We start from the raw sequence: 18,217 nt of genomic DNA on the forward strand, positions 1-18,217 counted from the left end.
GTCTGAACATTGAAAGTAAGGCATATACCTCTGGAAACTCTATTGGGATTGGGTTCAGCAGCTCTATTATTAACAAGTATAGGAAAATAGGTAGAGATCAGATTGTGAAATTTCAGAGAATTTGACCACTAACATTAACACACGATAACAGTGTACTTGGTCTTCTCGGTTGTACATCTCTTTTTCTAACCCCTATCCAAATGTTCAGAAAGAGCAGTTTACTACATTGAATCAAATATTTTTAATGATTCCTCAAATTTTCATTTATTACAGAATATTACATAATTTGGAATAAGGTATTTGAATTAATGGTTCAGTATAAATTAGCATGGATGAGGAAAAGTAGCATGGGGAGAGACAGGTTATTTGCAGTTTAAAGAAGGCATTATTTCAGGATTCTCAATCTTGCCAATATTATATCCAAACTCACAATGAGTTTGAATCTTTTAACCTATTTGTCTGGCCAGCGAGTACTTGCAGAGTATATTTCTCTCATTAATTTAAAATTTTCCAATCAGCTCTGACTCACCCAGAGTGGAAAATCAATATTGTTGTGAATTTTTGAGAAATACCATGAGTAGTAATACACCAAAATCACCAGAATTAAGTTTTTATGGAGTGGTCATTTGCTTAATATTTGATCAGTTTTGTTATGCTGCATCTACCAGTTCCTATTCTTTTTCCTAAGATCATTTACAAGATGGAATAAATCTTCATTTTTTTTTGCTCATGGAGAACAAGAAATGTACACCCCAACAGCAAAATGCATCTATCTAGTCAACATTTCATTTAAGTTATTTGAAGCCGAACTCTTGCTTCTAGAATCCAGACAACTGAAATGTAATTATGGAGAGGCAGAGACATTGCTCACTCAGTTCATAGTAGTTAATATTGCTACACATATCAAGATAACGGATTGCCTTAAAATGCTATTAAGAGAATGAATTGAAGCTGAAAACGTAGGAAAGTCAAAGTCTAACAGTTTCTGAAAATAAATTATTTATTCTTGAAATCAGTGATCTTTCATTCAGGTTAGTGCTAAGGACGTATCTTCTATAGGTTTCAGAAAACTCAATAGAAGACATATTCAGAAGTTTTAAATTCCTCTGTTTAAAATCTTTCCAAATCTTAATCCTATGTCTGTTTTTTTATATTTTAAATTTTATTTTCAAGCTGATTCTTACTAGCATAAAGAAATATAGTTGATTATTACATGTAGAACTTGATCCAGTAACACTGTTAAATTTACTTATCAATTCTAATATTTTATATATACATGCTAAAGACTTCCTGACTTAAATTATTAAATGACTATCTTCTGTAAGTAATTTTAAAATTCTATTTTCCAAGTTACTTTTCTTGGTATATAGAAATGTGCTAGATGATGTATTAAATACAGAGTGTAGATCACCATTCTTGGATCCTCTATTTAAGTTGATCTGGAATTGATTCTTCATATTTTATTTTATTTTATTTATTTTTTTTTTTTATTTGAAGGTTCCAGTTATTTGGATTATTATTATTCTTTTTTTTTTTTTAATTTTATTTTATTTTTAAACTTAACATAACTGTATTAGATTTGCCAAATATCAAAATGAATCCACCACAGGTATACATGTGTTCCCCATCCTGAACCCTCCTCCCTCCTCCCTCCCCATTCCATCCCTCTGGATCGTCCCAGTGCACCAGCCCCAAGCATCCAGTATCGTGCATCGAACCTGGACTGGCAACTCATTTCATACATGATATTTTACATGTTTCAATGCCATTCTCCCAGATCTTCCCACCCTCTCCCTCTCCCACAGAGTCCACAAGACTGTTCTATACATCAGTGTCTCTTTTGCTGTCTCGTACACAGGGTTATTGTTACCATCTTCCTAAATTCCATATATATGCGTTAGTATACTGTATTGGTGTTTTTCTTTCTGGCTTACTTCACTCTGTATAATAGGCTCCAGTTTCATCCACCTCATTAGAACTGATTCAAATGTATTCTTTTTAATGGCTGAATAATACTCCATTGTGTATATGTACCACAGCTTGCTTATCCATTCATCTGCTGATGGACATCTAGGTTGCTTCCATGTCCTGGCTATTATAAACAGTGCTGCGATGAACATTGGGGTACTCGTGTCTCTTTCCCTTCTGGTCTTCTCAGTGTGTATGCCCAGCAGTGGGATTGCTGGATCATAAGGCATGTCTATTTCCAGTTTTTTAAGGAATCTCCACACTGTTCTCCATAGTGGCTGTACTAGTTTGCATTCCCACCAACAGTGTAAGAGGGTTCCCTTTTCTCCACACCCTCTCCAGCATTTATTACTTGTAGACTTTTGGATCGCAGCCATTCTGACTGGTGTGAAATGGTACCTCATAGTGGTTTTGATTTGCATTTCTCTGATAAAGAGTGATGTTGAGCATCTTTTCATGTGTTTGTTAGCCATCTGTATGTCTTCTTTGGAGAAATGTCTGTTTAGTTCTTTGGCCCATTTTTTGATTGGGTCATTTATTTTTCTGGAGTTGAGCTGTAGGAGTTGCTTGTATATTCTCGAGATTAGTTGTTTGTCAGTTGCTTCTTTTGCTATTATCTTCTCCCATTCTGAAGGCTGTCTTTTCACCTTGCTAATAGTTTCCTTTGATGTGCAGAAGCTTTTAAGGTTAATTAGGTCCCATTTGTTTATTTTTGCTTTTATTTCCAATATTCTGGGAGGTGGGTCATAGAGGATCCTGCTGTGATGTATGTCAGAGAGTGTTTTGCCTATGTTCTCCTCTAGGAGTTTATAGTTTCTGGTCTTACGTTTAGATCTTTAATCCATTTTGAGTTTATTTTTGTGTATGGTGTTAGAAAGTGTTCTAGTTTCATTCTTTTACAAGTGGTTGACCAGAGTTCCCAGCACCACTTGTTAAAGAGATTGTCTTTAATCCATTGTATATTCTTGCCTCCTTTGTCGAAGATAAGGTGTCCATATGTGCGTGGATTTATCTCTGGGCTTTCTATTTTGTTCCATTGATCTATATTTCTGTCTTTGTGCCAGTACCATACTGTCTTGATAACTGTGGCTTTGTAGTAGAGCCTGAGGTCAGGTAGGTTGATTCCTCCAGTTCCATTCTTCTTTCTCAAGATCGCTTTGGCTATTCGAGGTTTTTTGTTTTTCCATACAAATTGTGAAATTATTTGTTCTAGCTCTGTGAAGAATGCTGTTGGTAGCTTGATAGGGATTGCATTGAATCTATAGATTGCTTTGGGTAGTATACTCATTTTCACTACATAGATTCAATGATTCTTCATATTTTAAAATACAATTTTATTTTATTATTTTTGTTTGTTTAAGGACCTCAGGAATTAAAAAACAAAGAGATACTTTCATCCTTCTCTGATCGTGGCTTGCTATCATGATTCATCCAGACAAAACTCCTTTTAAAGTTACATTTTCCGCTTATCTCCCACCCCAATTTTGATGCTTTAAATCCCCCATAGAAAATGACTGTAGCATATGCATTATACTTCTTTCCACATTGTATTTAGTTATTGATGGATCCTAAAAAAGAATATGTGTAGGTACTATTTTAATTTTAATTATGTGTGTGCTTGCCAAGCATCTTCAGTCATGTCTGACTCTTTGTGACCCCAACCCCAGGTACTGTAGACCGCCAGACTCCTCTGTCCATGAGATTCTCCAGGCAAGAATACTGGAGTGGGTAGGGATTGAACTTGCGTCTCTTGCATCTTCTGCACTGGCATCTCCTGCACTGGCAGGTAGGTTCTTTACCACTAGCAACACCTGGGAAGCCCAGATATGATTTCCATACCCTGTAAATATAATCATTTTATTATCATTTTTTTTTAATTTTATTTAATTTTTAAACTTTACATAACTGTATTAGTTTTGCCAAATATCAAAATGAATCCACCACAGGTATACATGTGTTCCCCATCCTGAACCCTCCTCCCTCCTCCCTCCCCATTCCATCCCTCTGGGTCGTCCCAGTGCACCAGCCCCAAGCATCCAGTATCGTGCATCGATTAATTTGGATTTCTTTCTAGAGGAAGCACCACATTTGTCTATATTGATTAGTAATTAACATTTCCTCTTCTTTAAATTTCACATTCCTAATGTTTGCCCATCTTTTTTCTTGCTTTTTGTCTTCATTTCCTGTGTCCTTTCTCTGGAGTGGATGCTCCATGATTTTTCAGATATACTCCCTTGCTTATTTTATACTTTTTAAACAGCTACTTGTATTAGTTAACCATTAGTTAATTGGATCTAGTACTTTTTATGAAACAAAATATTTAATGTGAATTTTAAAATGTACAGATTTTAAAGTTTTCAGATTTATCAACCTTTATATTGTTTAAATATTATATTTTCTCTTTTTTCAATGTTATTTTTAGCATGCAATAAGATGGTATACAACTTGATATAATCAGATTTTTTAATGTATTTTAATTTTTGTTTTCATTTTCCATACAAATTTAGTTTCAAGATAATTTGCACATTTTTATTCCTACTATGTATAGTTTTTGTGTGTGTGTGGAGGTGGATTTTTGCAATGACTCAGATGGTAAAGAATCCACCTGCCAATGCAGGAGACACAGGAGATTCAGGTTCGATCCCTGAGTGGGAAAGATCTTCTGGAGGATGAAATGGCAACCCACTCCAGTATTCTTGCTTGAGAAATCCCATGGACAGAAAGCCTGGCAGGCTACAGTCCAGGAGGTTTCAAAAGAGCAGGACAAAACTGAGCAACTGAAAGAGAAAGAGATGTATAATTTTCAGATTTCTGTCCCTGTTTTGTAATTGGTTATTGTTGATATATGAAAGCTATGGATTTTTTTACATTGTTCTACTGAAATCCCTTCTGTTATTTCAAACGTCTGTCAACTGATTTATCTGTTTCTTTAGTATACAGTAATGATGTTACAGTGATGATATTATTTGTAAATAATGACACTGTTTCATTTTGTTCTTTAGACATCCTGTTCTGTTTCTTATCTTAATATGTTGCTCAGGTTGTGTACAGCTGTGCTGAACAAAATTAGCGTGTGTCTTGTGTATGTCTTTTTAGAAGGATAGGTTTAAAATTTCTCCATCAAAAATGTTTCTTATTGAATATTTTTACATAAAATTTTGTCATAGAGTTTTTTCTAATATTTATTATTTTATGAACTTTACATTTTCTTAAATCAATATTGTGTCCTATCTAAAATATTCCAGAATTTATCAAAATAATATAAATAGTTTGGTGGATGGGGTCCTCAAGGTGAAAAGACATTCTAATATTGTTAGATTGCTTGTTGTGGTTTATTAATTTTGTTATTCATGTGCTCTATATATTTTAATAACACCTGAATGGTCTATCATCCTCATACAGATGCATTAAAATTTGTGATTCCAATTATTTATTCTTATATTTTTCTTAGAACTGGTGTCACTTTTGGTATAGATTTTTTTTTTCCCATTTGTTGTCTTTCTTTAATAATGTTGGTCCTCCTTAAACATCATGTCATTTCCCTTGATAAACACATTTCTGGGTCTATCACCTATTTTAGCTAGGACTGTGTACAACTAATACTGCCTGAAGTCATCTTACATGGCCCTTCCCTCACACCCTCCCAAGAACCTAGGGTGGGTAATCTGCTTTCATGACATACGGAAAATGCAGAGGAAACACAATGTCACAAGACAATTTATAAATCTTCCTAAATTCGGCCTCATCTCTGTTTACTACCCATTGCACTGTCATTGATTGTAAACAGTCATTTCCCTCCCAAACTACACCCTCCCAGGATTTCTCACAGTGTGTGTTTACTTACGAATCCAATCAGGTTCCCTCTCCCTCCCATGATAACCCTAAAGGTAGGAAGGCAAACAGCCATGCTGCTTTCTCATTTTGTCAGGAATTGGTAAACACGTCTGTATTATTTTAACAATATCCCAGATGACTTTGATTTGAAGACTTATTGTTTTAACATAGTTCTCTAAAATACCCACAATTACATCTCAGCCTTAAACAAGAGGCTGTAAATAAATACAATTAAGGCATCAAAGAATGACCGTTACATAGATGTTATTTACTATGAATTGAGATTCAATGCATGTGAGCATTTGTTAAAAAAATATTTGAAAAGGCACATCCTCATCTACTGAATTAGAAACTTTTGGAATAAGGATGATGAGTTTAATTCCAGCATTAATACTGGTGATTCTTATTTAGAGTGGAATTTAAGAGCTTTAATTCCTGAGTGTAAGTATCATCATCTATCATTTGAAATTTATATGAAAATTGTTAATTTTATTTGTGTTCTGATCTTACAGGAGATAACACCATTTATAAATGAATGTAATTTAATAGTCAAAACTTTAAAAATAGCAGCATAAGAACTATTACATTATGTATAATAAACTTGATTAATATCTTTTATATCAACAAATCCCACAGTTTAAAGTAAAATATATATTTTATGATATATATTATTTTATAAATTATATTAACTATAAGATATAGAAAAGTTAGAAACAAAAATAAGTAATTTAAAATTCTAGGTTTATAGATGTGTAGGGAGACAGATATAATGATATAAAGATAGATACGATATATCTATTTTTTTATCTTCTCACATCACAAAAATATTACCCATGTTAATATGTGCTTTAGAGTGATGAAAATTTACATTATTTGGCAAATAAAATTTACATGATTTTGCTTCAAGCAAATCGTCATTCATTATAGTTGAACATTTTATAATTCTCCTGAGTATAGACTTTACTAGCAATTTCCAGGGGAAAAAAAAAAGCTGTGTAAAATTTCCACTTCCACATGTGAAAAATATGGATAATAATGATAGTACTGACCTTGTAGGTTATTCTAAGAATCAAATTAGTTAACAGAAATATCTGAGGATATTTGCCCTGAGATATTAAAACTGCATTGTAGGCAATATCTTGCAGCAACTCTGTATTCTATCTTATGATTCTTTCTTTGTTCCCTTGTTCCAGTAGATCATGAACTTGCCTAGACTTAAATTACTACAAACTTTCTCTTCCCTATGCTAAGTAGTTTCTAATAACTTTGTGCTTATGAATTCTTATGGCTACTATTTTTTAACTGAATCTCTTCTCTTAGGCCTGCATAATTTGTTGGTTAGCCAAGGATTGAAACTCAAATATTTTACTCATATTTGGGAGCTTTCTTTTTGGCTCTATATTTCTAAGACTTCCATATTTCCAGTTGTTCTGCCATTTTCTGTCTTGTGTAAGCTTGGGAAATGCACTCAGTTAAAAAAGCAGGAAACTCACAGGTTTTATCAACTTTTATTAACACCCTCTTTCATCTGTAAAAATTAGGAGGTAATACCTACATTTACCAAACAAAATTAGGAGGTGAAACCACTAGGCATGTTGGACTCCCCCTTGTTGTCGACATAATTTAGCTGCCATTCTTGGATTTAAACAGAGTTGATGTTAAGATATTTGGTTTCATGCCAAATTTCTCTTACATCAGTAACTTGTAGCTTTTGTTATTTTCTACTATCATGTTGGGCTTCCTAAGTCATAATAGTGGTAAAGAATCGACCTGCTAATGCAGGAAACTCAAGAGATGCAGATTCAACCCTTGGGTCAGGGAAGATCTCCTGGAGAAAGGAATGGCCACCTGCTTGGAGAATCCATGGACAGAGGAGCCCAGCAGGATACAGTCCATCAGGTCACAAAGAATTGGACATGACTGAACATCTGAGCACACCATCATAACCAGAAAGCCACAGACTAACAATTTTCACCCCTTCTAGTTGCAATTTTTCCAAAATAAACTTTCCTTGAGCTTCTGTCTTTTCTTGGATGTTTTCTGGTACCTTTACATAGTTTTGTTTTTCTTTAATAATTTATTCTGTTTTTATAATTGTCATTTGTGGGAGAGTTCATACAACCACTTAACTCTAATACATTCTTGTCCACACTTGATATTTTTTATTTTCTGAACACTTAATGTTTTTATAGACAGCACACTCATAAGTATAACTTTAAGAGAATGTATTTTTGTTTGATATAGATCAAGTTTTGTCACACAGTAGATTCTCCAAAGTCAAAGTTTATACAAATATCTTAAAATTTACAACACTAAGGAAACTGCTTGGCTTATAGTAGTTTTGTTTGTTTGTTTTAATATATTTTTATTGAATGATGAATTGAAGAGAGTTTTTATTTGCATTTACTTAGGGTTTTTCATTTTATGACCAATATTGCCCAATATTTTATATTTTGTTCCGTTTTTGTGTTTCATTGTATTTATATTACACTATGTGATGTCATACTCTGTCAGAGAAAAGATCACAATGTGATTCTTGGTGTTTTGAATCATTTCTCATCATAAGAAACCTCCAATAGTCCATGAGATGCTCACTTTTATTTATTGCTGCTCACAAAATTAAAAAGCAATTAATGTCAAATTTAATTAAACTCTAAGACTTTCCCTAAGCAATTATTCACAGATTACAATGAAAGACTACTTTGACTGAGACTCCTGACTAAGGCTAGATGACAGAGGCAAGATGGAAAATAACAGAACTATCATGCAGATGAAATAAGAGTTGGAAGCAATAAGGACATCGAAACATTCCCAAACAGAAAAGTACATAAAAATCTGGAGGACAGAGATAACTATAAAAATAGAGAGAACAAAAAGTCTCTACATTTGTCAAGATTTGAAAATGATGCTTTACAAAGTACCAAGTAAGGTATTTCGCACAAATTCATCACAAAATTTTATTTATGTTATCTCAAGTTTTAGTAGGATTTTAAGAAACACAGGTGCAAAGTCAACATAAACTATATCACAAACAGTAGAGTTAGGGAAATTGAGAAACAGGAAAATATAGAAGGAATGGATATATGGCAGGCACAGTATGAAGAGTATCATGCTAATAAACCAACTTGGTATTTGGAATTTCAGACATTCTTACCCTGATGAGAATCCATGCTTAGCAAGACCAAGACTGGTTGGTGGTACATAAGTGATGAAAAACAGATTGAAATGTAGTATTAATTCCTAGGTAATGAATGCTACCTCAGTTTCCTAAGTTAACTGGATTATCTTCTGCCACCTGAATCTGCTAATGATTTTCTATAGGTTTAGATTAGATTAGAACATTTTCAATGTTAGTCAAGGACAGATTCAAAAACAAAAAATAATCAAAAGATTAGCCAGCAGTTGTTCAGTCGCTAAGTCGTGTCCTACTCTTTGCAACCTCATGGACTGCAGCACACTTGGTTTCCCTGTCATTCACTGTCTCCTGGAGGTTGCACAGACTCATGTCCATTGAGTCGATGATGCTATCTAACTATCTTATCCTCTCTTGCCCCCTTCAGCTTTTGCCTTCAATCTTTCCTAGCATCAGGAGCTTTTCCAATGTGTCAGCTGTTTGAATCAGGTGACCAAAGTTTTGGAGCTTCAGCTTTATCACCAGTCTTTCCAATGAATATTCAGGGTTGATTTCCTTTAAGATTGATTGGTTTGATATGCTTGCAGACCAAGGGGTTCTCAAGAGTCTTTTCCAGCACCACAATTTGAAAGCATAAATTCTTTGCCACTCAGCCTTCTTTAGGGTCCAACTCTTACATCTGTACATAACTACTGGAAAAAACATAGCTTTGACTATACAGACTTGTCAGCAAAGTGAACTCTTTACTTTTTAATATGCTACATTTGTCTTATTTCCCTTCCAAGGAGCAAGCGTCTTTTAATTCAAGGCTGTAGTCATCATCCACAGTGATTTTGCAGCCCAGTAAAATAAATTCTGTCACTGTTTCCACTTCTATTTGCCTTGAAGTGATGAGACTGGATGCCCCAATCTTAGGTTTTTGAATGTTGAGTTTTAAGCCAACTTTTCACTCTCCTCTTTCACCCTTATCAGGAAGCTCTTTAGTTCCTCTTCACATTCTACCATCCTAGTGATATCATCTGCATATCTGAAGTTGTTGACATTTATCCAAGAAATCTTGATTCCAGCTTCTGATTCATCCAGCTGAGTATTTCACCTGATGCACTCTGCATATGTTAAATAAGCAGGGTGACAACATATATGAACTCCATGAACAGTGTGAAAAGCGAGCAGTAGCATTTAGAATTACATTGTGTTCCTAGCTAATTCTGGTGATCAACAAGATAGGGAAGAACAAGTAAAAACATTTTTTAGTCTCTCTTTTTGTGTTAGCCCAGTTTATATGACTTCATTTTCACATTGCATCCCATGCTATAGTCTGTCTCTTTATCCAACTACCTTGTGATAGACTGCTTTTAGGTATGAGGTCACATAAAATCACAGTGTTCAATACATTTGATATTAATAGTTTATGTGGTTCAGTTGTTTGGCTGAACTATACGTGTGTCATACATAGCCTTTAAAAATCGTATCTTCTATAACCTGTGTTATTTCCTCAGCCCTTCTATTCTACTCAGCTTGGTTTGTAGCATTTAGAGTCATTATCCTGGCTATCATTAGCCAATTAACTTGAAATGTTCAGTTAATGTTTAAAGCTTTCTTTCAAATTTCGTGTTTGGGGCTTATGTTTTATGTTTTAGAGTAAGGAGAACCACACATTTTCTGCAGCCTCAAAACCTGGCTTGGCTCTTGTATTATTTGGTTGACTCTGAGAAGTCAGCAACACTTTATTCCAATTATGCAGGACAATTTCAGGGGTATAGTTAAAGGGAAAAGAGGAAGGTGAAGAAACTCTAGGTTTGAATGCCTTTATATTAAGCACAATTTTATTTTATCTTACTTGTATTAATTTCCTGGTGCTGCTGTAACGAAGTACCACAGAATGAGTGGCTTTTAAAAAAATCACATTTTTTGCTTCAGTTTTGGAGACTAAACTTCTAAAAATCAAGTTGTTGGCAGGACCATGCCCTGTGGAAGGCTATAGGAAAGAATCTATTCCATGCCTTTGTCTTAGTTCCTGGTATTACCAGTAATTCCTGGAACTCTTTGGCTTGTAGTTGCATAACTATTATCTCTACCTCCATCAACACTTGCTGTTTCTCCCTAACTCTTTGTATCTTCACACAACAATATTCTTATGCAGACACCAGCCACAGTAGACTAGGAGCTCACTCTACTCAAGTATGAACTCATCTTAACTAATTGCATTTATATATTTATATCAACTTTATTTTCCAATAAGGTCACACTTCAAGGTACTGGTGATTAGGTCTTCAACATATCTGTTTTTGAAAGAGAATCAACTCAATCCTTCTACACTTATGTGTTGACCAACAGGTAGAATTATTCAGGATAATTTTTTTTTCCTTAAAATATTGAAAGGGTCTAAATGACGTACAGATAGACATCATACAGCATTTCTTGTGCATTTAATATCCTACAAAGTAAAAATATATTGTTGGCTCATCATGTTGAATGGTCTTAAAAATAAGTAGGGATTAATGTTAATATTGACCAAGATAAGCTCAAGATAAGACTTTCTGATTGATTTTCAGTAACTAAATATTTTGTACAAGTTGATCATTCTTTTTGGCAATGTAGTTTAAGAGATTTGATAATTTCTCAATAAGAAATAAAACCAGAAACTCTGAGTCTTATTTATAAATGGCAATGCAAGCCAACATTTTAGTGTTGGCTGAATTCTAGCTTCCATCTATGTTCCCAAAGGAATTACAATTTAAATGAATCTGTCACACAGGCAAATGACATGTTAAATAAACCCATTGCTTTTTTTGGATGTGAAATCTTCTGCTTGTCTTTACATCTTCAGACAGTTTTCTTTGTACTTTTGTGTCACAATGATTGCATAATGGAAGAATGCCTCATTTTCTGGTTTTTAGAATTTAAATATCTGGTTACCCTCCTGGTCTTACCCAATGACATATTTCTTGGAGGTATGGTTAGGGTTAACTCCTGTTCTTCAGGCTTTTTTAATGTCTAATTACAGAAGTTATTTATTTATTTTTCAACCACCAAAGTAGATATTTTGGGGAAGGAGGACCTTTGGTCAAATATTGTGTTTTCTTCCTTCAATTTATTGCACCTAATGGATCTTAGGGCACCATTCATGTTGACAGTAAAAATAATAGCTTTACAAAATCAGGAACGTGTAGCTACATATTGCAGTTCTGAAAAATGGAAACCTTGGTTTAGGTCACATCTTTTTATTGAGCGACCACCCTCTATAATGGAAGATATAGGTGAGAAAAGAACATTTCTAATCAAAGGGCACTCAGATAAGGAGGGTCAATTAATCTTTGTCTTTGAAAACTGAGGATAGGAATTAACTTCCGTAAACTAGGGTGACGGCAAAGTTCAAATACAATTTACATTATTAAAGTTCTTTGTGACTCTTCTTTTTCAGCCCGTGCAAATTACTTTGCACTTGTGTCAGCTCATGACTTAATACAGTTGCTAGGGCCTGGTTGGTTTCCCGTGCTAACAACTGTTGAAAGCCATACATTATTTTGGCAGTGGTTATTATCTAAACCTAAATGACTGGGTTGCATTTAGATGAGCTCATCTTAGCTTGTTGTTATCTTTTGGGAGTTTCACCTTAATGCTACTGAGTGGGAAAGCAAAGCCTAAAGTGAAACTTGAGTAAATCCAGCTCTGCCTGCTTGCAGGCTCTGAATGTGTAAAGGGATTAAAGTATACAGAGCACATTAACAGATCCATAACTTGATCTAAATATATCTTGTCTTTTGTCAGAACTGACCTTTGGGAACTGCTGATTCTTGGGAGATTGAAGAATTCTTAAAATTTACACATTCCAGCACTATCTACTGGGGTCTAGTTCATATTTCACTGTATTTCCATGCTGATAGAAATTAATAGATACCTCGTATGCTTTCTATACTGATCCTGACTATAATTAAAATGCTCATGATGATTACTGTTTAAGCACTGTTAATATTTAGTTCATATAATAGCTACCAGATTTGGGAGTATAGTGGATAACAGGGCACAATATATATGCCAGGAATCATGAATTATGTCCTTATGGATACTATATTAAACAGTAGAAAATATGAGGGATAATTTATGTGATTACACATAAATTATGTGATTACAGGAAATGCATTAAGTTGACTTTACTATGCACAACTTTGCTACATTGAAAAAATATGAAAATGTTAATCATTCAGTCATGTCCAACTCTTTGTGACCCCATGGACTGTAGTTCACCAGTCTCCTCTGTCCATAGGATGTCCCAGGAAAGAATACTGGACTGGGTTGCCATTCCCTTCTCCAGGGGATCTTCCTGACCCAGGGATTGAACCTGGGTCTCCTGCACTGCAGGCTGATTCTTTACCGTCTGTGTCACCAGGGAAGCCCACAGACATTGCACCATAATTAATTGGCTGTAAGACAATTTTCCTGTGAAAGAAAATAACTGGTTGACAGTTTTTAATTCACTAGTCTGACTTTAGCTGGTTGAAATATATTAGCATTTCTTTCTGTTCACATTTTCTTGATGGCCTCATTGAGCTGATGATACATGATGATGATTCCCCCTAACAATCGGTTTCTTGCTTTTAAACACTCTATATTAGAGGAGAATGAAGTTGAAGGCCTCAAAAGTTCAAAGTTGAGCCCATATCTCCCAAAGAACTTTGGAAAATCTATCAGTGAGCATGTGACAAGATGCCAAAAACACACAACACTAGAGGTTTTCACAACCAATACAAAGTTCAGTTACAAATATGCATAATAGTGTTTGGAATGCCTCTATTACTAAAGAATGCCTCTATTACTAAAGAAAAAAAATTAGCAAAAAAGAAAATGTATGATGCTGAAGGAGGAAATGAATCAGCAAGCTATGTATATGTGTATATATATATATATGCGTGTGTGTGTGTGTGTTCATATGAATGAAAGACAAGTGCTTAGGTACAACCCACAGTATAACATCAGTTGTTTGTTCCATGAATCTACACACATTTTTAACTGTATTCAAATATTTGTGTATTTCTCAATGAAGTCTTTTTAATTTTTTGAATTTTTTGTCATGTTTCATTGTGTCTTTTTTAATGTCCTTCTTTTATTTTTCATTATTTAATCTTTGACAGAAAAATTGCCTTGTGACCAACTAGCTATGCTGTGAACAAGTTAGTAGAAAATTGTTTGTGGCAAAGATATGTATGTGTTAATTGCTCAGTTGTGTCCAACTTTTTGCAACCCCATGGACTGTAACCTACTAGGCTTCTTTGTCCATGGGATTCTCCAGGCAAGAATACTGGAGTGGATTGCCATTCCCTTCTCCAAAGGATCTTCCTGACCCAGGGATTGAACTCAGGTCTCTTGCACTGGAGGCAAATTCTTTACTGTGTGAGATACTGGGAGGTCCAGATATGACAACGATCATTATGGCAAAATTACTGGATACAGAATGTATCAAACGGGAAGTTTCACTATGGAAAAAAATTCTCAGCAAAGATTTTCATTGCTTTTGAACAAAAATGAAGCATCAAAAAATGTTTATGTAACAGACTGTAGAAATACAGTGTTCTGTATTTTATAAATGTTGTTATAGATAAAATCTACTTCAATGAGATCATCCCTGTAATAGCATAGTATTTTACTGACATATACTGGCAAAACATTTAAATTTGTAACTGATAAATAAAGTTATTAGATGTCAATACCATTAGCTCACTGATCTTTCTGTTTTCAGTTGCCATATTGACACCAAAATTACTACTTCGGTGACAGATACTTCACATTATTTTTTTTCATGTTCAGCATAATTTTATTTTAACTATGAATTTAAAGAATGTTGAGGCTTCAAATATGTGATAAGCCTTAGTCAGCGTGATGCCACTCACTAATGGATCACAATAGGTTTTTTGTTGTTGTTGCTGTTGGTTGACAATTGTCAATTTCCAGAAGCATGTTCTGAATAATAATAGCTTATCCAATTATTGATTTTAACTGTTTTTTAGAAACATGTTTTGAGCAGTAATCCTACTTTCACTAAACATCTTTCTGACATATCAAAACCCTTAATGAGAAGTTACATAGAAAGCTGAAATAATGTCTCTTAGGTAACTAAAATTTTTAGGAGGACTTACCACTTAATCGCTACCAGAAATAATGTTAGCTCTTCTTTTTGGGATAAATTATCTCACAAAATAATAGTGAAGTCCTTATGTTTTCTGTTTTTTTTTTTTTTTTTTTTTTTTTTTTTTTTGCCTTTTTCACATCCCTAGTAGATACCTTAGTGAAGAGAAGACTCTGGCAGCACACTCGGCTTGCATGTTTCAGAGGAACTTTGGTCTCAGGCTGATCAAAGATGTTTTTTCAAAACAAAAAATCACTCAATGCACATGTAATTAATTTGGCAAGAGACCATTTCTAGCATATTTTCCCTTAAGTGTCAAAGGGATATTAGAATTCTGTGAAATTATATGTTGCTCTGTTCCTGCCTAACTCTAGCCTTGATTCTCATGAAGACTTTTCTCTAGAAAGAAAATAACTTCATTTTATGTAATGACCCTGAAAATGTCTTATTGTTCATGGTAAAAAACAAAATTAAGATGCTTTTGCTGAGATCAACAAGCTGTTGAAAATCTTGACGTCATCTATTCATTGTTTTCTGTGTTGAAAAATAATCAATAGATGGTACTGCTTTTTTGTGATGGAAAATATTAATGATTGACATGTGGTACATTTTTAATTGGCTTGGGATCAGGACTTATATATTTGTCACCTGTCAGCAAATCTGGTGGCTTTCCAGCATTTGTATACCCTTAGTTGAGAATGTGGAAATTAAGAGTGATAAAATAAGTCAAAGCATTTAAGGTGACTGCAGCTGTTAGGCAGATAAAGAAAAAAACTCCAAGAAAAAACAACTTTGATGATTTTTTCATGTAAAAGTGATTAAAGAAGTAATTTTAGTTAGATATTTTTGTTATCATTCAGAAAAGTAAATGACAATTTAATTTTACATATAAACATGTAGAAACAAAGAGTATCATAAATTTATTTTCCCTTCCTAAGTTGAGACTATCTCATCTTGCCTCACTGACTCAATGGACATGAGTTTGAGTAAACTCTGGGAGTTGGTAATGGACAGGGAAGCCTGGCGTGCTGCAGTCCATGGGGTCACAAAGAGTCGGACATGCCTAAGAGACTGAACTAAACTGAACATCTTACTTGTCAGTACATATTATTCCCCAAAGGATGTGGTTTATCTTTTATCAAGTTAAGCTAGAGTTTGTAAATAATAGCTTCCATTTCTTCCCTGGAGAGAGTATTATACACTCATTATCATTAAGAAGTTTTTTGCTGGCATTGGCCTAAATGTTTGTTTTTATTCTGCTACTCAGGGTTCTGATACCTTAAATAATGTCATTTTAGACTTGATGTTTACACTTTCAACACTGGTTTTCCATTCACTTAATTCTGTCTGTAACTTGCTTTCCAGCATCTATGTAAATGTTGTCTCTCCCATGCTGGGAATAAATACTAATGAAGATGCACTTGCTGTTAAAGGGCAAGAGAGCAGCTGAGTCAAGGTCTGTTTTATTCCGTCTGCTAATTTACTGAGCAAGAACTACTAGGCTAAAATGAAAGTCAGGGCAGATGTGTAACTCATGTTGATGTATGGCAGAACCATTACAATATTGTAAAGTAATTAGCCTCCAATTAAAATAAATAAATTAAAAAAAAGAATGAAATGAAACTTAAGTTTTAAGCTATTGATACAGAAGGTTATGGGGAAGGAAGCTTTGGAGAGGAGAAACTGAGTTGTTTCAATCACTGTTATGCATGAACCTCTCTTTTCTGATTTTCCTTTAATATAAAGGCATGTCTTTTTTTATAGTTAGTCTTGCCCCAGATATTAAAAAAATGCATTTCAAATATATTGAAAATCACTGTACCCCTGATATGTGATTTTTATGTCACCAATTTGCCTTCCAAATACTAACTTGAATTGAATTCTCATCCGTCAAATGGAAGGTTCTGACAGTGTTAGAAATCTAGATAGAATTTAAATAGAAGAAGGACTGAGTTTAAGAAGTCATGTTGGTAACTCTAAACTGACCATGGGTTCTGGCTTGCCTAGGACAGTTCTGATTTATATTTTGGAAAAAAGGAAAACATAAACAGAGATATAGTGGGAGTTACTCTGAGTTCATTACAAAACAAGACACGAAAACCTGATTAGAAAAAAAAGAAAGATTGGGCTGAGAGAAATGGTACCCATAGATTAAATGTCAAAGATGAACTTAGAGAAAATTGATAAAGCAAGATGATAGATAAATAGACAGATAGAATTTATAGGCGACAAGTGTGTGTGTGTGTGTGTGTGAGAGAGAGACAGAAACCTTTGAATCCCAGTCTCTGTGACCAAAGACAAGACTGAGACTTATAAAGGCAAAAGCCCCAGAGGCTACACATGGGAAGGTGAGTGATGAGTTTGAACAAGTCTTTGTCTTGTCGGTTCAGAACTTGTTGGCTCTAGTGGGTGCCAGGGCAGGCCACTTTTGTCCATTGTTGAATGTAGGATAATAGAACTGTGAATTCACCGTGACCAGCATCACCACCTTTCTCTGAATTCTGATTAGTTGTCTGAAAATAGTTGTTCTTGTTTCTTCTGTTTGCAGACTGCTTACTGTCTCCTGCTGTTCAAATTCAAGAGCACACTGAGAACATGTCTGCATAAGCACACTCAAAGATCCCTGATTTATTTTCTTCAATCAAAATGTGGTCCCTAGGTCTTGTCCTATATATCTTTTTCATGGATTTTTAAATTTGTTTAAAAAAATAATTTTGTAAACAGTCATATCAAAAATCTAGTGGGTGGGAGGTGGTTGCCAGTGTCTACTTTTACTTCTAATCTCTGCCATGGCTCCATTTATAAGCCATGAAATACATGATTTTCATAGAATTTTAATCTGGTTAAGTCTGAAAGACCCCAAGACCATCCAAAGCACAGCTCTTTTTACTAGAACTTTCTCAAATACATTCTAACACCCTTTATCCTAAATACAATATGCAGAATTTTTCAAGAACAGTAGTAATAAAAGCTAACCTTTTCTTATACGAGGAGTGTTCAACACATGCCCCTTGCTGGACACCAGCTGTAATGTCCACCTGTGCTGAGGCCAGTGTCCGACCTAAAAGATGCAGTAACATATCACAGAATGGTAGCAAGATGGGGGAGGCACAGATTGTCCCTGGTGCAGATAATAGGGGAGTGTGTTATGCATAGGA

The 18,217-nt window shown here is 34.5% G+C and overlaps 1 long non-coding RNA gene across 1 annotated transcript in view; it reads left to right on the forward strand.

Moving 5' to 3' along the window:
• Window positions 1-17,977, forward strand: part of LOC123333114 — an 80,389-nt gene extending 62,412 nt beyond the window's left edge. Inside the window, exon 2 of the long non-coding RNA XR_006550267.2 lies at window positions 17,608-17,977. This is a non-coding gene — a long non-coding RNA (uncharacterized LOC123333114). The remainder of the gene's footprint in view (window positions 1-17,607) is intronic.
• The last annotated feature ends 240 nt before the right edge of the window (window positions 17,978-18,217 follow it).

The sequence above is a fragment of the Bubalus bubalis genome, chromosome 4 (genome assembly GCF_019923935.1).
Source record: "Bubalus bubalis isolate 160015118507 breed Murrah chromosome 4, NDDB_SH_1, whole genome shotgun sequence".
NCBI classification, from domain to species: Eukaryota; Metazoa; Chordata; class Mammalia; order Artiodactyla; family Bovidae; genus Bubalus; species Bubalus bubalis.